The 24,327-nt window shown below is 36.8% G+C and overlaps 1 protein-coding gene and 1 pseudogene across 5 annotated transcripts in view; both read right to left on the bottom strand.

Moving 5' to 3' along the window:
- Positions 1 to 24,327, bottom strand: part of CCSER1 (coiled-coil serine rich protein 1) — a 1,450,145-nt gene that overhangs the window by 704,058 nt on the left and 721,760 nt on the right. The window lies entirely within an intron of this gene.
- On the bottom strand, positions 10,910 to 11,726 carry LOC143667928 (GTP cyclohydrolase 1 feedback regulatory protein pseudogene; annotated as a pseudogene).

Genomic DNA, 24,327 nt, shown 5'->3' on the forward strand with positions numbered 1-24,327 from the left:
GGCTTCTCGTGGCTATGTCATTCTCTGCTCTCTCAGAAATCTCTCTGAATCTCCCAAAATGTTTCCTCTTTTATGGAACCTCAGAAACTAATCAAGACCCAACCAAATGGCTGGGGACACATCTCCCTTAATCCAGTTTAACAACCACTCTTGATTGGGTCACATCTCCAGGGAGATGGTCTAATTACATACAGTATTAAATAGGGATTATTCTTCCTTTACAAATGGGATTTAGATTAAAACATGGCTTATCTAGTGGCCATACATCCTTTCAAACCAGCACAGTTTGTATTTCCCTAATAGCTATGATGTTGAGAATCTCTGTTTATGTTTTTTAGCCATTTGTTTAATAACTCTTTGGAGAAAAGTCCATTCAAGACTTTTGTCCATTTCTTAATTTGGTTGTTTTTCTTTTTATTGTTGAGTTATAGGACTTCATAATATATTCTAGCTATTAAATCCTTATCAGATGTGTGTTTTACAAATATTTTCTCCCATTGAATAGTTTGCCTTTTCACTTTTGTGACATAGTCCTTTGATGCACATAAGATTTTAATTTTGATGAGATCCCATTTGTCTAATTTTTCTTTCATTGCTTGGGTTTTGGGTGTAAAGTCTAAGAATCTTTGCCTACCGCAAGATTTTGAATGTTCCCTTCATTTTATTCTAGGACTTTTACAGTCCAGCTTCTTATATTTAGGACTCAGATTGGTTATGAGTTAAATTTTTAGTATGATATGAGATAAGGTCCTCTTTAATTCTTTTGCATGTGGATATCCAGTTCTCTCAGCACCATTTGTTGACGAGACTATTGTGTCCCAGATGGTGGATTTGGCAGCCTTGTCAAATATCAGTTGGGCATAGATGTGAGAGTCTATTTCTGAACTCTCAATTCAATACCACTGGTCAATATGTCTATCCTATGCAGTATCATGCTATTTTGACCTCCATAGCCTTGTACGGTATAAAATCAGAAAGTGTGAGCACTCTGTATTCTCTTCTTTTTCAAAATGTTTTTGGCTATTCAGGGTCTATTACCTTTGCAAATAAATCTTTTAATTGACTTTTCTAATTCTGCAAAATAGCCTATTTGGAATTCTGATTGGGATCATGTTGAATCTATAACTTAATTTGGGTAGAATTAAAATCTTAACTATACTTAGTTTTCCAAATCATAAACATGGAATGCCTTTCCATTTATTTAGGTCTTTTTTCATTTCTGTTAGCAGTCTTTTGTCGTTTTCTCTGTACAAGTCCTTCACATCCTTGGTTTATTCCTAGATATTTGGTTCTTTTAGTTGCTATTGCATATGGAATTTTTTCTTGATTTCCTCCTCAAATTGCTCATTACTAGTTATAGAAACACTATAACGCTACTGATTTTTGCATGGTGATCTTGTAACTCACTCTATCACTGAACTCATTTATTAGGCTCCAATAGCTTTATAGTAGATTTTTAGGAACTTTTTATATATAGAATAAGTCATTGGCAAATAGTGTATTGTACTCCTTCCTTTCCATTTTGGATTCCTTTATATCTTTATTTTGCTTACTGCTCTGGTTAGAACTTACAGTACAATGTTCAATAACAGTGGTGACAGTGGACATCCTTTTCTTGTACCAGATCTTAGAAGGAAAGCTCTCAGTCTTTCACCATCGAGTACATGTTATCTGTGGGTTTTTCATATATGCCCCTTATCATGCTGAGGAAGTTTCCTTCCTATTTTTCAAAGTGCTTTTATCAAGAAAGAAAGCTGGATTTTGTCACACACTTTTTCTGTGTCAGCTGAGATGATCATGTGTTGTTTTCTTTCCCTTTGATTTGTCAATGTGGTATATTCCATTAATTGATTTTCTTGTGTTAAACCACCTGAGTACAGCTGAGAGAAAACCCACTTAATCATGATGCATAATTATTTTAATGTACTGGTGAATTCAATTTGCAAGTATTGTGTTGAGGATTTTTGCATCTACATTCATAAGGAAATTTTTTGTAATTTTCTTTTCTTGTAGTATCTTTACCTGGCTTTGGTATTAAAATGATTTTGGCCTCATAAAATGAGTTAGGTAGTATTCCTCCTGTTATTTATTTTTAAGTATTTATTTATCTTTTATTTTTTGTCACAGGCAGACTCCAGGAGTCAAAGTCCGGTCTCTGGCATGGCAGGCAAGAATTCTGCCACTAGCCATTGTTGCACTGCCCCGTCCTGTTAAATTTTTTTGTAAGAATTTGAGCAGTCATGGAATTAATTCTTCTTGGAGTGATTGGTAGAATTTGCCTCTGAAGTCATCTGGTCCTAGGCTTTCCTTTGATGGGAGGTTTTTAATGACTGAATCCATCTCTTTACTTGCAGTTGGTCTATTGAGGTCCTCTATTTTTTCCAGCATCAGTGTAGGCTGTTCATGTATTCTAGGGATCTGTCCATTTCATCAAAGTTATCTTTGATTTGTTGTCATACTGTTGTTTATAGTGTCCTCATGATTCTTTTTATTTCTGTGGGAGCAGTAGTAATGTCTCCTCTCACCTCTGATTTCATTTATTTGCAACTTCTCTCTCTTTTTTATTTGTCAGTCTAGCAAAGGGTTGGTCAATTTTATTGATCTTCTCAAAGAACCAAATTGCAGTTTTGCTAATTCTCTCTATTGTTTTATTTTTTCTCAATTTCCTTTATTTCTGCTCTAATCTTTGTTATTTCTTTTCTTCTGCTAGTTTTGGGATTAGTCTGCTGTTGTAGTTCCTCCAGGTGTGAAGTTTATTCCTTTTATTCTAGCTCATTTTTATTTTTAATGTAGGTATTTAGGACTTAAATTCCCTACTAGCACTGCCTTCACTATTTTCCTTAAGTTTTGATATGTAGTGTTCTTTTTTCATTTGTTTCCAGATATTTACTGATTTCTCTTGTGATTTCTCCTTTGACCCACTGATTGTTTGAGTGTATTGTTTAACTTACATGTATTTGTGAATTTCCAGTTTCTGATTTTATTGATTTCCAGAATAATTCCATTATGGTCAGAGAAAGTGATTTGTATAAATTCAATCTTTCAAATTTATGGAGACTTGGATTTGTGCCCCACCATCACAACATGGTCTATCCTGGAGAATGATACATGCATACTTGAGAAAAATGTATATTCTTTCTTTTGTGGTGCAATGTTTTGCATATATCTGTAGGTTTGGGTCATTTATCATATTATTCAAGTTTTCTGTTTCTTAATTCCTCCTCTATATAATTCCTCCTCTATATAATCCATTGTCTATATAATTCATCATCTATATAGATATTGGTTGGAATAGAACCAACATCTATATTGGTATATAGATTATATTATTGTAGCCATGTCTCTTTCTCTCTTCAGTTTTTCCAGTGTTACTCATGTATTTTGGGACACTATGTTTAGGGGCATAAATGTTTATAATTATTATTTCTTTTTAGTAGATGTTCCTTTTTATTTATATATTGTGTCTATCTTTGTCTCTTATACAAGTTTTGCACTTAAAGCCTATTTTGTCTGACACTAGTATAGCTACCCATTCCCTTTTTTCGTTACTGTGGGAGTGGAATATCTTTTGCAAATCTTTCACTTTTAATCTATTTGTGTCTTTGGGTCTGAGTGACTCTCTTGTAAACAGCATATAATTTGGCCATATATTTGAGTGCATTCTGCCAGTCTGTGTCTTTTGATTGGAGACTTTATTCCATTAACATTCAATGTAATTACTGTAAATGAAACACTTTCTTCAGGCATTTTACCTTTTAGTTCTGATATGTAATATCTTTTGTTTTTCTCTCTTTTTACCCTATTAGTTGCCCTCACTGATGATCTTCATTTCTTTGCTCTACTCCAAGCCTCTCTCTCTTGTCTTTTCCTTTTAGCCTGCAGAAATCCATTTAGTATTTGTAATAGGTCAGTCCTCTTATTGTGAAACTCTTTCAGTTCCTGTTTATCTGTGCATATTTTAAACTCTGCCTTTCTTTTCAAGGACAGTTTTGCCAGGTAAGGAATCTGGGGCTGGCAGTTTCTCTCTTTAGTACATTAAATATGTCTTCTCACTTCCTTGGTTTCTGATAAAAAACAGAAACTTTATCTTACTGTAGTTTCCTTGTATGTAATGAATAGCTTTTTTCTTGCTTTCAGGATTCTGTCTGTATCTTTGGTATTTGACATTCTGATTAGAATGCATCTTTTTTTAATTTTTTTAACTTTTTAAAATTGTGAAATATATACAAAAAAATCAATAAACTTTAATGTACATTTTAACAAGTAGTGCTGGAATAGATTTCACAATTTGGTATGGGTTACAGTTCCACAATTTCAGGTTTTTCCTGCTAGTCCTCTTCCGACACACTGGAGACCAGCAGAAATGTCAATATACTGATTCAGCAGTCATACCCATTTGTTAAATTATATCTTCTCTGTTATACTCCTTCTCTTTAAATAACATATATAATTTGGATGTATCTTTAAGTAGATTTATTAGGTTTTATTCTGTTTTGGAGTAGGTTGCACTTTTTTGACTCGTACATAATGTCTTTATGTCTTAAATAAGAGTTAGGAAATGTTTTACTATTATTACCTCAAATATTCTGTCTGCCTTCTCCTTTCCTTCTGTTATATCCATGACACATAGGTTTGAGTGCTGCATGCTTTCATTCAAGACACTGCTCAAGTTTTTCGATTCTTTCCCTATTTTTCTTCTGTCTATACGATTTTGATTGTCCTGTCTTCTATTTTACAGATTTTCTTCTGCCGGTTCAAATCTGCTGCTGTTTGCCTCTAGTGTATATTTAATCTCTTTTGTTCTGCCATTCATTCCCATAATTTCTGTTATGTTTCTTTTTATACTTTTAAATTCTTCTTTATGCTCACATGGTGTCTTCGTAAAATCCTTTCCTCTTTACCCATTGTTCTAGTTTGCTAGCTGCTTGAATGCAACACACCAGACATGGATTGGCTTTTAATAAAAGGGGATTTATTTCATTAGTTCTTCAGAGGAAAGGCACCTTCCAACTGAGGTTCTTTCTTACGCGGGAAGGCATAGGGTGATCTCTGTTGACCTTCTCTCCAGGCCTCTGGGTTCCATCAACTTTCCCCAGGGTGATTTCTTTCTGTATCACCAAAGGCCTGGACTGAGCTGTGAGGGCTGAGATGAGGTATGCTGAGCTGCTTGGGCTATGCTACGTTGTGCTCTCCCATTTAAGGACCAGCCTGTGAAGTCAAACATCATTCATTGCAGCAGGCAGGCCTCCTAGCTGACTGCAGATGTAATCAGCAACAGATGAGGTTCACGTACCATTGGCTCATGTCCACAGCCACAGAACTAGGTGCCTTCACTGGCCAAGTTGACAACTGAATCTAACTAGCACACCCATACTTTCCTTCAATGCTGTGAACTGATGTAGAGATTTATTTGAATATCTTTGAGTAGTTGTTTAAATTCTGTGTCTCCTCTGAAGTTTTAATTTGTTCCCTTAGCTGAGCCATATCTTTCTTTTTCTTAGTATGACTTGCAATTTTTTTGTGGATTTCTAGGGATCTGATTATCTTGATGACTTTACTTTGAAGGTCAGTTTCTCTCTCTTCCCTAGAGTTTTAGGTTGATTGGCTTTAGGTTGATGCTCTTCTTTGTCACTTGAGTCAACTTATTCTAACGTTCACAATGTCCTATGTTTAACTGACCATATTTTTTTCAGCTCCTCTTCATCTGATTATTTCCCTGGATATGTACTGCAATGTTTAAGATTATAATTTTTGTGCAACTGTTTCACCCCCATAAGAAAGTTTTCTTTTCTCTGCTCCTTCTCCAGGAAACTTGATATGTTCTGTTTTTTTTTTTACCTCTATAATTTTTACACTCTTTTCATTGTCTCTAGCTGATTTAGCCTGAAGGGCAAATTTTGGGAGCAGGTTTACCCTGGATAAGACTTTCCCGATTCAGTATTACCCAACAAAGCCAGGGCCATGGTCCCATGAAGGAGGCATAGACTGGCTCCAAATTGCCTGGGGAGAGGATAAGGATGGATGTCAAAAATCTTTCTGACAATTCCCTGAAGCTGTTCTTTTTCTGACTTGCCCAGCACATGACACCCTTTAACAGACTGTTACCATAGTCCAGAGGGGTCACTGTGTCTTTAAATTTTCCCCATCTCCACCACTGTCGGGGGCAGGGATGAAACTGTGGTTGCCACCCCTTCTGTCCTGGGTGATGGTAATGCAGTAGCTCAGAGCCAGGACCCCAGTATCCAAATTTGCCAATCAAAAGAAGTGATCACCTAAGACTAAGAGTTGGAGTTTGACTGCTCTCAACATCATCATTGCTACATACAACAACTGTTAAAAAAAACTGAAAAGAGATCAGACTTCAATTAGAGCTAGTAACAAAACAAATCTGCTCAGGACTAAGGTAAATAAGAACTCAGGGTAAAGGATGACATTGTCTGTATTTTAGAACTTCACCTAATCTGTGAGACCAAAGGAAGAGAGGTTGAGCCTGGCCCTGGCACCATGGGATTGACAATGCCTTCCTGATAAAAAAGGGGAAAGAAATGTAATAAAATAAGATATCAGTGTCTAAGGGAGTCGAAATAGAGTTGAGAGGCTATACTGGGGGCTACTCTTAGGCAGGTTTCAGCTAGATATTGCTCATTAACACGTTTTGCCAAATCCCAGCCAACACCATTCCTGATAATTCTAAAGAACACCTAGGACTCAGAGATTCTACAAAAGTTTCACACACTAAGGTTACTTTCCAGAAACCTTCAACTTTCAATGGTTTCTAGGCCAGATAAATCCTGAAACCCAGAGGGGCCAGACACTCCAAAAAAATCAACTAGTTCCACACCCCTATCCCATATTGTTGATGGCCCTTTCCAACATGAAAAAGCTAGAATGGGCTTAGGCCCAAAGCCCCTAAAGATAGGAGAAGGATTGAAGGAGAAGGAAGAGTTATCACAGAGAAGATAGGATTTAACAAATGAGCATGACTGGTCAATCATTATATTGGTATTTCTTTCAGTCTCCAGTATCATGGAACAGCTTGAAGGAAAAACATAAAATTGTAACTGTAGCCCATACCAAACTCCAAAATCTATTCTTTAACTACTTGTTACAATGTACTTTGAACTTTATTACCTTTTTTGTATATATGTTATATTTCACAATAAAAAATGTTTTAAAAAAAGGAGGTGTACACTTCCCCACACACACAAACACAGATAGTGGTGCTCAGTGCCCAGCTGCACTACCACCCCACTGTTGTGGAAGAGGATTTTAATGTTGACATTAGTGTCATTAGTGTCAACAGAAGCTAACCATGAACTGGATCAAGGTCGTCCACACGAGAGTGGGGGATGGGAGCTGTCAGTTGTCCCATGGGAAGAACTGCTCACAGTGTTTAGAGTAGTAGTTTATGGTCCTCTTCCTCCCACTCTTCCCTAGATCTTGTACCACATTATTCTGGCTTCTGGAGCTCCAGAACAGTTATTTTTATTCTGAAAGTTCCTGCCTGTTTATTAGCTGTTTTGGAGGAAAGACTGAGCCCTCGAGCTCCCTACTCTACCCTTTTCCCAGGAGGCAAATCAGAAATCAGGAATGGCATGACTGGTTCCAATTTTATACTTTAATAAAGGAAAGTAAAAAGCAGAGAGGAGAAACATCCCTATATCAGCTATTCTAAAAAATATATAGTTTTCTGTTTTATGGGGTACAGAGTTATGGAATGATGACAATGACAGAACGTATGGAAATAAATAATGCTATAGGAAAGTTTCAAGGATTCTAGCATAATTATAGACCCCTAGGGTGGAAATAAAAAACAGAAAGTTCAACATTGTGCTGTACAGGAATCATGGACAATGTGACTTAATTTAAGCAGTCATTTCAGGCAATCTGTGAGGTCAGAAAACTAAGCTGTAATAAGCAATGAACATTAGATAAAGCTACAGCTCACAGCTATAAAACAAGGACTAGTATTGTATAGGAAGGAAAGAAGTAAAGGTCATGCTTTGTTCTTCTTAGGAGAAGCTAATGGATAGTAGTATCTTCAAATACTCATCATATGTACCATTGTAAAACAGGAGTATTTTAAGATAAACTTATAAGTGAATTTGGTAAAATCAGATTTTTTCAACACTTTGAACAATTGCTTATATAGTAAACATCGGTACACTATGTCCAATTGTATAATTGACTTCCATAAAAAGCAAAACATTTTGGCTTAAAGGTTCAATGACTGAATTTAAGAGACTGAGAAGTTTTAGATTATCATTAAACATTAAACTATTCTTAAATTATCATCTAATATAGAAGAAAACATAGAAGAGTAGCAATTATTTTTCACATTATCTCTTGCTGTCACTCATTCTAGGCAGAACAGACTTGCACTTGAGTTTGTGTCACAAATTAGCTCTGTGACCTTGAGCAAATCAATTACTAATACCAAAACTATCACTTGCTGAAATTCTGTAATAATACCAGATGCTGTATCAAACACTCTGCATATATATATTATCAGTGGATACTCACAATATATTTAGAGGAAGGTATTATTAACCACATTTTCAGTGCTCGAACAACCGTCCCTATAGTTAGAACTTAGAAATGAGTATTTCTGAAATAAAATCCAAATCCACATTATTCCAAAACAGTGTACTTCAGCAATAGTCCACATTAATTCCCTAAGGCTGTTTTTCCCATAAAACGGGGTTCAAGATATTTTTTTCATGTAGGTATTATAATGAAAATCATTCCAGTACATATAAAATAAATAACCCATATTAGGCAGAATGTCTAAAATGTTCCCAGAAGTTATCTGGCCCTAATTTCCAGTGGCTGTGAATATAATGGGATATCACTCCTGTGGTTATATTTTGTTATATGACATAGCTTACCTTAAAATAGGGAGACTATCTGGGTGAGCCCTTAAAAGCAAAGGCTATTCTACTTTTGGTGGTAGAATAGTCAGTTGTATTTGAAATGTGGAAGGACTTGATTCACTGTTGCTGTTTTGAAGTTAGTGGGGGTAACACAAGCAGAAATGGATGAAGTTCTAAGGAACTGAGGGAGGCCCCCTGCTGACAACCAGCAAGGAAATGGGACTTTGGACCAATAATCCAATAACAGGAATGAACATGCATGAGTCCCCAAGTTCCAGATGAAAACATAGCCAGCAAACTCTTTGATTTCAGCCCTGTGAGGCTATAAGCTGAGAACCCATATTTAGTCACTACTCGATTCTTGAGCATTTGAGGAGGTGTGGGTGTACACTTCAGGCTGCATCTATTGCAGAATTTTTATTTTCATGTCACACTTACTTTATCACAGAAATGAACCTGGAGATTAATGTATTGGAGCTTAGAATAAAAACTAGGGCAGAGACCACCACGTAGTCAGGAAGCACCAACATATTTCAGCAACTTGGTCCTGAGCAATTGTTTAGCCAAGTAAACCTTATCACTTTGACAACTCGTCATTATATAATGACGTTCATGGAAACATGCAATTGTTTATATCCTTTGTCACACGTAATCAAGTTGTGGCAATAGCATCTCCAGTCATGGGAGACAATAAGTAAATGCTCTGAAACCCATACCACATCCCAATCTCATTGCAATTAGTTAACAATGAAACATCCTTAAAGACTGAAAATTAAGGGCTCTTCCATAGAACACTGCATTATAATGTCTGTATATTGAAAGCAATCTAAGAATACATGTAATTAAATAATTACTACTAAATTATGGTAAATCTAATGTATGTAGAATATACATTCTTTTAAAAATAGAATTCTAGCTGAAATATATATTTATTGCATATCTGGAAATATGCAAAATTATGTCAATTATTTTGTTAGGATTGTAGGGTTATGAGTGATGTTAAATTTTAAATTTAGAAATTAAGTTAGATGCTTACAATGTTAAAGTAATATCCTGGTAAAAAAAAAAAAAGAGAAACATTTATTGGGAGCAAATTATTCAAAGATATTTATTAGTCATATAACCTTATTGGCACATAAGAAAGATCTACTTTCAGAGTAATATTGTATTGAAAAGAAAAGAATCCAAGAACTAAAAAATAAATTCATAACAACCAACGATCTTTAATTTTATATCTTGAACATCATTATAAGACACATAATCCACAACAATAATTTTTACTGCTGTACTTTATTCTCCCATCATTTTCTCTGGCTCACTTCAGCTGATCTCCCAAGTTCCCTGCATCCCTTGCTTAGGAACCACTTGTCCTACTACTTGACCCACTTTCGTTCTGATTCTGCTTCATAAAATCCCATGACAGTGTATCTGGCAAAATAAACAAACAAACTTAGCAATAGGTAGACAGGAAAAGAACTTAAGTACATAAGCCCAGAATATATTTCTAGCAACTCTGGGGAGGGTAAAGTTTGGGTATGCTTTTAATAAATATCTACTCTACACAAAATTAAAACTATGTTTATCACATATTTACTAGGCCCCAGAAATGGGGAGTAAAATGCCAAATTACAACACCTGCAGACCAAGAATGGTGTTTTAATCCTTTGATGCTAGACACTCTTTATACATTGGAAAGCATTTTGTTAGTTAAGTTTAAGAAAGTATACAGGGGCTGTTAGTTCAAAAACATCATCATAAATCTACTAGAATGTTAGCATTTAAAAGTAAATAAATGGCAACTTATGAAAACGTAAAAAATTAACATACAGTTTTTTGTTTTTTTTTTTTTCATCATGACCCTTTATTGGCTTGGACTAGCTACGTGGGACCCACCCACCCAGGGCCTGGGGCCATCTTCCAGCCCCTCAACCCACCCATAGAACATGGCCTTCCCCAAGGCCCTTAGGCCAGGCCTGCAGCTGGTTGGGGGGCAGGGAGAAGGGGGCAGCTGGGTCCACAGGGCAAGAGTCCTGCCCTCCCCTAACTGAGGCAGAATTTCAGAGATGGGCCATCACCTCCCACTGGTGCTGGGCCAAAGAAAGGGATGACTTGGGAAGAGGAGGGCAGTGCAGTCAGTGAGGCAGGGGCTCGGGAGGCAGGGCCCATGGTAGCCACCACACAGGAGGGGCGCTCCATCTGTCCCTCAGAGCTCGAAGGTTACTCCTTGTGCAAGCACCACACCAGCGTCTGGCCCACCCCTGTCATGCTCAGCACACGGAAGCCCCTGCGCTCCAGCTTGTCCAGCACTATGCGAGGAGGGTCATTGACGTAGTACTCATAGAAGTTGTTTCCCAGGACGCTTCTCTTTGAGGCCCCCAGATGCTGCATCAGCTCTGGGTCTGAGTGCTCATCACCCACCATGGTGGGGCCCACCTCCATGCGGATTTGGGTGCTGATGAGCAGGTAAGGCATGGTGCGTGCGTCCGGGCCAGGCACCCACCCCGTGACTTTGGGCTCAAAGCCGACGCCAGCCCCTCCGGCTAGGGGACTGCTCAACATACAGTTTTAAATGGGATTGGACTGATTTTATTTAGAAAGCAACATATTGGGGTAGTGAATGGTACCACATTTCTGTCAATAATTGTCAAGTTATTTTGGTTGGGCACACCAATTGTAACTGTAATTAAGGAGGTCTTCGTTCTGAATTTGTCACACTGAGAGAGGTGCACATAATGACACTATACGATCCTGAAAGTAATAGACCTCTATTCACATTGAGTATATATTTAAATATGATTTCTGTTCTTCCACTGCTACTTTTAGTCTGTGGGCTGTGCAATGCCTAATATCATAAGAAAAGGACTAGTCAAGTCATAAGATTAAAACACAGTAAAAGAAAACAAAATAAAATAAACCAAAGCAAAACAAAACAACACTGCATATTGAAGGAAGTCAATACCGACATTCATGGGCTAGCAAACTACATAGGGAGTTTTCATGGGCTAGCAAATAGGGAGGTTTTAACAGGGGAAGAATAAGAACTTTACCTAAATCATCTGAGAATCATTCCAAAGATTTATAGTTCCTCCCATCAACTGCTCCAGGAATATTAGAAACATGTAGAATTTTCCTCAGTTTCTGGAATACAATGCTATTTAAAATCAATTGAATAAAAACTCCCCCCAATAAGACTGGCTTATGCATTTATGATAGCTGGTATAGTGTTTGGTGGTTGTAATCAAAGTATGCCATAAATTGTCCTAATAAATAAATATAACATACATTCACCATTACCCATGATGATGAGGAAATACAGGTTTTCTATAAAATATTCAAAGGCACAGAGTTAGTTGTATATAATATTGTGAGCTATAAAAGAGTGAGGTTATACTCAGAATACTGGTATAAGAAGAAAGACCTCTAAATTTTAGTACCTTTTTAGCTTAATTCTCCAGTAGTTATTTCCTTCAGTCTCTAAACTGGTTTAGGTTTCTACCTTTCCTAAAACAAACTGAACAACAATACATAAAATAAATATAACAAAAATGTGATTCCTGATTTCTATTTCTGACACTTTCCTCCTTTGTATTAGTGAGATTCTTGGAAGAGAAACTACATTTACAGAACTCACATCCTCATTTGCAATTTAGCCCACCACAGATAAATAAGAAATAATTGTTCAATTTCCCTGACTCTGATATTTAGTTTCCACTCTAGTCAATTTAAATTGATCTCATAAATGTTAAGCTGAAACAATTTTTCAGTTCAGAGCATCACCTATATTTTAAGTTGAGCAACACAAAATCCCTTTTTCATAATATCTTTTCTTTGTGCACTTTGATGCTATCATTCTCCTATTACATAGTTTGGATCTTTTGTAAACCCTTTGACTAACATATTTTCCTTTTACCTGTCCTTTAAAGGTTAATATTTCCCAGATTTCTGTCCCAAGCCTTCTTCCATCCTTTCTTTAGTATTCTGCCTTATCAGTTAATCATATTAGGAACTACCTGTATGCCAACATTTTATTAACACCCTCTATCATCTGAAATCCTGTGCCAAATTTCTAACTGCTTCCTGGGGACCTTCACTTGCATTATGTTCCAGATACGTCAGACTCAAATTTTCAAAGCTAAAAATCTTCACCCAGACACTAACATGTTATTTCTCCTACATTAGTAGTCTCAATTAATAGCATCATCTCTTCTATGATTTAATTGAGAAATCAGATTAATCTTGATTTCTTTTAACATTTCAAATATTTCATTCTACTCTCTTGCTTACATGCTTTCTGATAAGTAGTTCATTGTAATTCACATTTTTGCTCTTCTGTTGGCAATATATTTTGTTTAGCTCTAGCACCATTTTAGATTTTCTTTTTGTCTTTGTGTTTCTGCAGTTTGAATATGATATGCCTAGGTGTAGTTTTTTGATATTTCTCTTACTTGGTGTTTTCTGCATATCAAGAATCTGGGGTTTGGGATCTGCCATTAATTGTGAAAAATTATTGGCCATTATTATATTGAAAAAGCTCTATAAATTATATAAATTAAAGGTTCTAAATTTTTTTTCTTTCTCTTTTTCCTTCTTTTGAATGGGCAGGCTCCAGGAATCGAACCTAGGTCTCCAGTATGGCAGGGAAGAATTCTGCCTGCTGAGCCACCACTGCACCGCACAATGTTCTATAATTTATATGGTTTAGAAATTAAATCTTAGTCTTTTAGTGGGCATATTTCCCTGGATTGTGACTTTTGCAAGTATTTCTTAGCATTTTTACCCTCCCCCACTTAGGTGAGATAGGAAGATTAGAGAGGACTGGAGTTGCACAAATTGACCTTCTCCCTAGGGTAGAAAAGATTCTGATAAAGTTCTTAGTCTTGGAGAGTAGGTCTTTGTTATGGAGAACGCTCTGAGCATAAATGATTAGTGCTGTCCTCCCCCTACCAAAGATACAAGAGGATGTTTCTTGGCTCTTCAACATGAAAACCTGGTAGATTTCCTAGAGGTAAGACCCATGAAAGATCCCCTAAGATCGACCCCAGGAATTTTTCACTCTCAAGGGCAGCTTCCAATAATTTGTCAAAATTACCACCTTAATATTCCTACAAGATTATGGCTCTAATAGCTTTTCCTAGAAGATAAGAGATAACCCAATCTCATCTGTGATTCTCAATATTTGCTTGTCTCTCCAGATTTGGGGGTGACATTTTGCTCTATGATCTCAATTATCTCATGGGTCCAAGAAAAATAATTAATTTTTCAGTTTCTTTGGTGAACATTTTCTTACATTTTGGAGTTGGTATCTAAAGTCTCCATCTATAAATTCTTACCTCTCACATGCCGTATCCAAATGACAATTTGCTTTCGGACCAAAATTCCTTTAATTAATATTCACTTTTATTAGCATTTCCTGTCTACAATCCTCATTGAAGCTGCCTTAATTCAATTCTTTGCGTCTGGTCAGAATACTCCAAGTGCTAATAATTGGTCTCCATACCTTTGTTTCTACACACCCTAAGAGAGCCTTATTATGGTAATTTATTATATTTCTTCATTTTTCCATGAAAGTGAGAGAAATGTAAGCTTGTTGAGAAAATGATCATATTTTATCCTTAAATATTCAAAGTCATATAGTCCAGTAACTTGCACTGGAGGTCAAGTTCAATAGATATCAATTGAAAGAATGGATGGGTGAGTCATCAACCATCTTGCATGACTTTAGTGCTGTAGTTGAAATTGACTCAAATATGATGTCAAAATTAATTTTGATATACTTAGAATAGTCCAGAAATTCCTTAAGGGAAAATATTTTGCCCACACATATATTCCATTAATGATGTCAGTGGCTGCCTCCTGGTTATATTTTACTTAACAATTCAGTAAGGGAGGATGAGAAATTGTGCACTATAATCAATACTGGATTTTCTTTAATTTTTGGAAAATTCATGCCTGAAAACTTCAGAAGCATTTATCAAGAAATAAATTCACTGTCTTTTATAGTACTAAAGTCATTTAGGAGAATAATTTATAATAGAAGTATTCTTTGTTCTATTTTTGGTGCTATAATTAGGATTTAACACACTGTTTTGGTCTTCAATATCCTTTTCAGTGCCCCCCCGCCACAACACACACTTTTTTGTAAGGGACATCACAATCATTACTCCTGTCTTTCATAAGTAAATTGAATTGAAATAGAAAATGGAAATAGAAAAAAGTGACTCAACAAGGCAAAAACAAAGTTAGTAAAAGAGTTAAAATAAAAAACTGTCAATATTTCAGTAACAAATGACAGTGTTTTCTTAAGTGTAGGCAACAGTTACAGAAAACTGAGGAAGATACAGAAATTTTAATCTAATATGATATCTAAAGCCAAAACTAACAGTATATATACTTTTCAAAGGAAATATTAAATATGTGTACAAAACACTCTATTGTTTTTAGCATCATAAGTACAGACATTTAACTAATTTTTATAATCAATATTTTATCAGGAACAGTCTTCCAAAGTTGAAATCTAATAAAAACAGGGAAGATTGCCCACTCAGTTCCTGGTAGTTTATATTAATCATTTCATCACAGTTAATTTTACAGAAACTCTATGATTTAGGTAGCACTACTGAGATTTTACAGGAGAGTCAATAGGCCTAAAGAAGTTCATCTAACCAAGATTTTACAGCTATACTTACATTATAAAGAAGGTTTACAATTTGTATGTTTCATGAATAAGTCCATTATGAGTTCAGAGCAGTTCCTGGTTCTATAGAAAAAAGAAGTTATGGAAATACTATTTCTAATCTAGGTTCCAAGAGTTCATGCTCTTCTGGGCTGAAGATCACACACTTATATAAATGTTGATATTCTGGTGAAGTTAGGTTACCTTTATGATGTAGGTTAATAAAGTAAAACATAAATATTTCTGTACTGAAAAGCTTTGGTGAACATATGTATTGCTCACAGGGTTTCCTTAGCCTATTATTATTTTAAAAGAATATTTTGAATGAATGTCCACTGATACAGAAAAGCCTATTAGTTTTAGTTTCCAAGGCTGCTCAAACACATACCATGAAATGGATGCAGTTAAAAAATGTGAGTTTATTTGTTCATGGTTTGAGGCTATGGAAAATTTCAAATCAAGGCATCATAAACTGGTTCTTTCTTCCCAAAGATTGGGACATTCTGGGGCTGGCTACTGTTAATCCTTGATCCTTAGCTATTATATGGCAAGGTACATGGCAGAGTCTGTTGCTCCCTTTTTGTGCCAGTTTGAACTTGTTGTGTACCCCAGAAAAGCCATGTCTTTTAATCCTCATTCAATATTGTTGGGTAAGAGCTTTTTTGATTATCCATGGACATGTGACCCACCCAACTGGGGTGGTAACATTTGATTAGAAGGTTTCCATGGAGTTGTGTCTCCACACATTCAAGGTAGGGTTTACTTACTGGAGCCCTTTAAGAGGGAACCATTTTGGAAAAAGCTTTTAGAGCCCACATAGTTAGAGACCTTTAGATATGAAGAGGACTTTCAGGAAACACGAAGTTAGGAGATAATGCTAGCAGACTTCACCATGTGCCCTTCCAGCTGAGAAATAAACCCGAAACTTCATTGGCCTTTCTTAAGTGAAGGTAACCTCTTGTTGCTGCCTTAATTTGGACATTTTCATAGCCTTGTCTTAATTCGGACACTTTCACGGCCTTAGAAGTATAAACTTGCAACTTAATAAAGTCCTTTTATGAAAGTCATTCTATTTCTGGTATATTGCATTCTGGTAACTTGCAAACTAGAAAAGATTTTGTACCAGAGAAGTGGGGTGCTGCTGCAGTTTGCAAATAACAAACATGTTGGAATGGCTTTTTAAATGGATAAGGGAAAGATTTTGGAAGAGTTCTGAGGAGCTTGATAGAGAAGGCCTAGAATGCTTTGAAGAGACTGTTGGTAGAAATGCAGACTCTAAAGATAACTTTGATGAGGCTCTAGACAAAAATGGGGTGTGTTTATTGCAAACTGGAAAGAAAGTGATCCTTATTTTAAAATGGCAGACAATCTGGCAAAACTGACGAGTGCCTTTGGCTGGAAGGTAGGTTTTAAAAGCCATGAACTTGGATATTTACCAGAAGAGATTTCCAAATTAAGTGTGGAAAGCACAGCCTGGTTTATCCTTGCAGTTTATTGTAAAATGTGAAAGGAAAGAGGTAAGCTTAGAACTGAACTCTTGGGTACAAAGAAATCAGAATTGATTATCTGGAAAATTCTGGGCTTACAGAAGGAGCGACACCAGAAAATAGTGCCCATGTGAGGATTTTACCAAACATGGAAATAGTCAGCCATTTCAGAAAAGCCAGGATTGGAGATGAAGCTATCCAGGGAGAGTCTGTGGAAACTTCTTTTCTCTGTTGGGCATGATCCTTGCTTACAACATAGAAAGCCAACAAGAGTGTTGTGGAATCTACATAAATGGAACTGCTGCCAGTCTGGACTAAAAGAATTAGAAAAGGGACAAAGTGAAAGTAAAATGTCTTCAGAGGCAGAACCATGGAGGCTAAGGTCTGAAGTCAAGAGACCTCAGGCCAAGAGAGCTGATCCACCCAACTACTTGGAGAGCGTGAGTTTCCCCTGAAGGCAAGGCAAAGAGTGGGCCTTCCACCTTGTTGCAGTGGAAGAGTTGTGCTGCCTCAGGCCTTAGAGGTGGTAGAGCACATTCCTTGGGGATTGGGAGAGTCTGGCTGCCACCACAGGGAAGGGTTGAGCATGTGCCCCAGAGATGGCAGAGAGCCCAGGTGCAGCCCTGATGGTTGGAGAGGGTAGAGCTGAGAAAAAATGGTGTCCCCAGTGTCCCTCAAGTTTGCATTTGGAGGGAGGTGGGCTGCTGCACAGGGTCTTGGAAAGGGTGGGACTGCTGCAATCTAAAGCCCTGGAGATAAATAACTTTGACTTTGAAATCTAATAGAGTTTGACCTGCAGATTTTCAAAAATGCTTTGGTCCAGTGACCCTGGTGTTCCTTCTAATTTCTCCCTATGGAAATGGGGGTATTTATCCTGTGACTGTCCCTCCTTTGTATGTTGACAGCAAATAACTTGTTCTGAGTTTTACAGGTCCAGAGCCAGAGAATTTTGCCTTAGGAAAGACCATGCCCGTAACCTACTTTGATGAGATTTTGTACTGTTTCTGACTTTGTATTTGTATTATTACTGAAATGGTTTAAGCCTTTCTGATATTGTAATGGGTTGAATGTATTTTGCATTTGGAAAGAACAAGTCTTTTTGGAGTCTAAAAGATGGAATGTGCTGGTTTAAATCTGGTGTGTACCCCAGAAAAGCCATGTCCTTTAATCCTCATTCAATATTGTTGGGTGGGAGCTATTTGACTATCCATGGAGACATGACCACCCCAATTGGGGAGGTAAAATTTGATTAGATGGCTTCCATGGAGATGTGTCTGTACACATTCAAGGTAGGGTTTGCTTACTGGAGCCTTTTAAGAAGGAACCATTTGGAAAAAGCCTTAGAGCCCATGCAGTCAGAAACCTTTGAACATTAAGAAGGAAAAAGGTCCCAGGGGAGCTTCATGAAACAAGAAGTCAGGAGATAAAGCCAGCAGACTTCACCATGTATCCCTACAGCTGAGAGAGAAACCCTGAACTTCATCGGCCTTTTTTGAGTGAAGGTAACCTCTTGTTGGTGCCTTAATTTGGACATTATCATGGCCTTAGAACTGTAAACTTGCAACTTAATATATGCCCTTTTTTATAAGCCATTCTGAGGGTGCACGGGTGGTTCAGTGGTAGAATGCTCACCTTCCATGCAGAAGACCCAGTTTCGATTCTGCTATATCTCCAGAAGCTTGCAAACTAGAACACCTCTCTTCTGGGTTTCATTGATTTCAATTTCTGTCTTCTGTAGCTTCCCCCCTTTTTGTCTGAATTTCATTCTCTTATAAAGGTCTGCATTAAGAGGATTAAGACCCATTTACATACCTTAACTGAAGTAACCTCATCAAAGTTTTTACTTATAATGGGTACATACCCACAGGAATAGATTAACTTCAAGAACATGTTTTTTTTTTTTTTTTTTTTTTTTTTTTTTGAGTATATTCAATTCCAAACCACCACACTCCACCCCCTAGACCCCAAAAAGAAAGGTTCTTCCCATTTTCAAAACACATTCATTCCATTACAACGTCCAGAAAGCCTTAATTTTTTTTCAGAAACAACACTTAGTTCAACAGCTCATAACATCAGTTATGTGTATGGTCTGTCCATAGTTCCCCTCCATTTGTGGACATATGAAACCTAGAGAACAAGTTGTCTGCTTACAAAATACAATGGAAAGAAAGCCATAGGATAAATATTACCATTACAATAGTGGATAATTGGAAAGGAAATAGGGGTCACAGGTCCCAAACCATTCTAAAACCCAACAAAGCATACTCCATTAGAGTTCATGGTCTAAGAGTCATTGATATATTGATGGTTTGTTCTCCAGAAATGATGGAATGATGGCCTCTCCCCAAGTGATTGCACTTGGGCAGTAGCATGCTCTCATCAAACACTGTGATGAAGAGCCAATCCTCTCCAAGCATTGGAATAGTGGCCAGGTTGTCTGCAAGCCCTGTGCCTGTCCTCCCCAAGCCTGTCCTCCCCAAGCACTCCCCAAGCCAGCCTCTCTGCAAATCCTTAGACAAGAGCTCTCGTTTCTTTGAACATTAGAATAGCAGAACTGAACAATGGGGTTGAAGGCCCACCCTTTCCAAATGTTGGGGTGGACTTATACACAGGGGTAGGCCTGCTAGCTTGACCAGAGGAGATCTCTTCTGTTCTGACTTCAGCTTCCATGATTCTGCCCTTTAATTCATTCTTCCTTTAATTCGTCTCTTCTTTGTCCCTTTCAGTACAGACTTGCACTAGTTCTGTTCAGCCTTGCATGTAGTTCACAGCGGTCCAAGCCATGAGACAATAGAACAGTTCATAGATTTTTTCTGCATAACTGCGTTTCAATCCTAACTTCCCCTGAAATGGTTGACTGGCCCTATGTTCAGTTAAACCTTCATATGGAACATTATTCTGGGAAATCACTTTCCCAAAGTTTAGAATTTTCTGAAGCATCAATTTCTGGTTTCCTCATGCCTGGGAATCTGGTTCTCAGCTTATCCCTTTTCTGTCACATCCTACTATTAGTTACAAGGAGAATCCAGGCTCCACTTTCCACACTTAGCTTGGAAATCTCCTCAGCCAAATATCCAAGTTCATCACTTTCAATTTCTTCCTTCCATATGACATCAGAACTCAATTTTGCCAAGTTCTATGTCAATTCTGAACAAGGATCACCTTTCCTCCAGTTTCCAATAGCACAGTTATCATTTCTCTCTAATATCTCACTGGAATTACCTTTAGTATCAGTCCAAAATGGATTGAGTTAAACAATGGGAGATTATTTGCTCATGGTTTCAGCCTGGGAAAAAGTCCAAATCAAGGTGTCAAAAAGGTGCTGCTTACTTCCTGAAGTCTGTGGCAGTCTGCAATTGCTGCCGACAATTCTTGGTCCTTAGTTTGTCACATGGCAGGACAGTGATGGTGGCTCTTATTTCTTCCTTCTCTTCTGGGTTCTGTTGATGTTCAGCTACTGGTGGTTCCCTCTGGTTCCACTCTCGCTCTCCTTGTGTCAGAATTTTATTCTGCTCACAAAGTACTGCAGTAATAGAATTATCATCCATCCTGAGTGATCAGAACCACAAGTTAACTGAAGCATCATTCATCAAAAGTTCCTATTTACCATGAGTTCACACCCACAGGAAAGGATTAAATTTAAGAACATAGTTCTCTGGGTGTACATACAGCTTCAAACCACCACACTACTCTCATTTACCTACCCTATTTCATTTCTGACATAATTAACTGGGTGGCAAAATACTTTCCTCCATTTCTCCTAATTTTCAAAATTTGAATATGTAAAGTCATGGTGAGTAATATGGGCCTCATTAATCTCTGATTTTCATTTGATATAGGTTAGGGAAACTTTTTAGTATTCTCTAGGGCATGCAGCCTGCATATACAATAAAACTAGATGACTGTGCCTGTACTTTTTCTGCTGTCTCAGCATTTCTCTTTTATTATTTTGGCAGTCATTAATGGACTTGAAATAATCTTAGGAAGTATTCAGATGGGAGACATAAAAGGACACTGATGTTTGTATTCGTTATTGGGGATTCCAGCCCATCTCCCTTTTTGAAGAGATAGATACAAAAGCTAGAGAAGAAATTTATTGTCACTGAGAAGTAGGAAATACACATTTCTCTGTACCAGTAGATGATGATACCAACCACACAGCAGGAACTCAGGCAATGGCAATGTCTCGAGAGCATCTGTATCAGTTAAGGTGCTTTCAGCAGTAAACAGCACCCAACTAAAAGTAGCTTAAACAGAAATGCTATTTATTATCACATATAACAAGATGAGCAATGTTAGGTGATTCTGCATTTGGTTAATTCCACAACACAATCTCATCATCAAAGTTTTATTTTATTCTCCCCCTTATTTTCAAAGGGTGGGCATTTGATCTCTTCATCATGGCAAAAAGGAAAACACAGCATTATGGGGCATCTGCCCTCAAACGACTATTTAAGAATGGAAGGAGAGTTTCTCCTCAGAAGTCTCTTTCATCCAATGAAGAATTTTTCTCTGGTGTATGGGCTATGATTGGGTCTCATAATGAAACCCTAGCTTCCAGGGGCTATCAGGCATATTTCAGCAGTAAGCTCTTTCAAGAAAGAAAGTATGCCTGCAGGAGATCACTGAGTGTCTCCTATGGAATGTGACATTGTGGGGATGCACATATAAGCCTTGGAGAAGTCTGGCATGAGCTTGCTCTCATAACTTTGGTTACTTTAAAACTCTTTCATTGAGTAATGCATTTAGGAATGAATGAATGTTGAATGGTAGCCATTGGACAACAGGATGAGACTATAGCAGCAAATAAGATGGCAAAAGGAGATCTTTCAAATCTAAGCATAGGGAAGGATATTTTTACATGTCTTATAAGTATTATGGAAGAGAATTACTAGGTCCTAGGGAAACACATCCTGGTTTTTTATGGTGAAATGATATTTAAGCTGAATATGAATGAGTATGATTTTGCTGATGGAAAAGAGAATGACAAAAATACCTGGACAGAAGTAATTTTACATGTAAAATGGAATGCAGAAATTTCATAGAAATAAATGATTTCTAGTATAGATGAAGTAGAACACAGGAGGATGGTAAGGCACTTGCAAATGCTATGAAGTAAGTCTACCACTTGTTCTTTTGGGATTTTATCTTGAGGAAAAGGGGAATGATGCACTAAAGGTTTTTTACAGGAATATAACATAATATTTGCACATAGCTGGACCACTGACCGGGAAAAGCATGAGGGAGGTGTTAGATTATATGAGAGAAAGTGAAGATACCAATTAGAAGGCTATTATAATATTAGAGGAAAGAGGTAATAGTGTATTTAACTAGACTGAATTATAGATTATGTTCCAAGACCTCTAGGCAAGTGTTTAACTACTCTCTGAAATAGTTTTTATCAAGCTATTAATGCACCTACTTTTGACATGCATAATAGCAAATTAATTCATATGTGGTTTAATAAAGTTTTTTAAAGTCAATCAAAAACCTTCTTCCATTATCTCCAAGGGATGAAGAAACTTGAAAGATGGAAGACTCCCTCTAGCTTAAACATGGTCTCGCCTATGCAGTTCATTTGCTTCACTGCATTTCTGACTCTTCCCTCCCTGAACAAGAAGCAGAATACAAGAGAGACATGTAATCTCTGGGGTGTTGGTTTGAGGAAAGATAGATTATGTTTTTAAATATATTTGAGTGTTGGTTTGATTTAGTTTTCCATAAGAATGCATTTCCAGTAATAGACTGGCATTTAATGGAGAAGTCGGTAACAATAAATTTTGCTTCTTTGATACATGTACAGCAAGGGTTACTTGTAATCCTCCAACAAGAGAGATATCTATTCATGCACTCATGTGCATCCTATTTTCAAATTGAATCTTCTCTAATATATTTTTCAAATACTTGAATTGTGTTTCTTTCTATTTAAATGTTATGAATACAGGGAAACAGTATAAATGTTCTTCCAATCATAGTCTTCAAATTGCCACTGGACTGTAAAATGCAGATGCAATGAACTAGCTTTTCTCAGACTTGAATTTTCTACTTCCTGCAGTGTAGTAGTAACTTTAAGCAGTATAGTGTTTGAGATAATATAATTTGAGTTACATGGTTAACAGGTGAAAATAGTGCTTATATGTTAGAAAGGGTTACATTAAAATTGTCTAATCAATGCATCCAGTCATAAGGTGGTGAATTATCTTCTTTTTTCTCATATAGTAAACCATAAAAATAAGAAAATATTTAAAGGGAAGGAAAACTATTCCTAAAAGGAGAAGCTAACATGTATTAGGTTTAAACTGTACGTCAGGCATTCTGGACAGATTATGTCATTTAGCCCTCACAATAGTACTGAATTAGAAACTTGTATCTGGTGATTAAGTAATGTGAAACCAATGCTTTCAATCTTTAAATAATGTACCCAATTTCCCATAACTACCCTGTAAGAATATTAGGTCTGTTTGGCTCTAATATCTACCTATTTAAATATATTACATTGCCTTATGCATAAAAATCTACAGCATGTCAAGCATTCTTAGGCATTTTAAATCTATTTTAATTTAGTTAGTACATCAGTCTTGCTGGAAAGATATGTTGGATATCAATAGCTATATTGCATAGATAAGAAAACTGAAACTCAAAGAGGTTGCACTTTCCAAAGTCACAGAGTGAAGAATGTGAAAAGATAAAAGTAATGAAGTTTTCACTTGAGCCAGGACATTCAGACATTGCAGCACACAGTGCTGCTTCTGTATTATCCATAATTAATAACCCAAATGGTGAGAAAGAGAAAAAACAAGCAAGGAAGGGGGAAAAGGAAGTTCTGGGCGTGAGGTTTTAGACCCCCAAAGTTTATGGCCTGAGGCATTTTTAAGCTGTTGTTTTACAACAGAGATTCATTGATTCATTCACTCATTCACACATTTATTCAACAAGTATATTTTCAGCGCCTACTATGTGCCAGGCGCTGGGAACATAATGTTGAAAACAACAAGCATGAAGCTTACAGTTGAGAACTGGGAAGACTAAGTAATCCAAGATCAATGGAAGCGATAGTGGAAAAGGCAAGCTAGTGAACTGTAAAAAATGGAGTTATAACATATAAGTCTATTACCGAAGTATATTCACTGTATAGCTAGCTCTTAATAGGTATTATTACTTAGATCTAATAATTGTAGCAAATCTTTTTCAAACAAGGATTTCTGCTCAAAACAAGGTCAATCGGTGCTCTGAAAATTTTCATGACGTTCTCATTTAATTTTCTATTACTTTGAGATAACTTTCAAGAAATGTG

Source organism: Tamandua tetradactyla, chromosome 24, assembly GCF_023851605.1.
Source record: "Tamandua tetradactyla isolate mTamTet1 chromosome 24, mTamTet1.pri, whole genome shotgun sequence".
NCBI classification, from domain to species: Eukaryota; Metazoa; Chordata; class Mammalia; order Pilosa; family Myrmecophagidae; genus Tamandua; species Tamandua tetradactyla.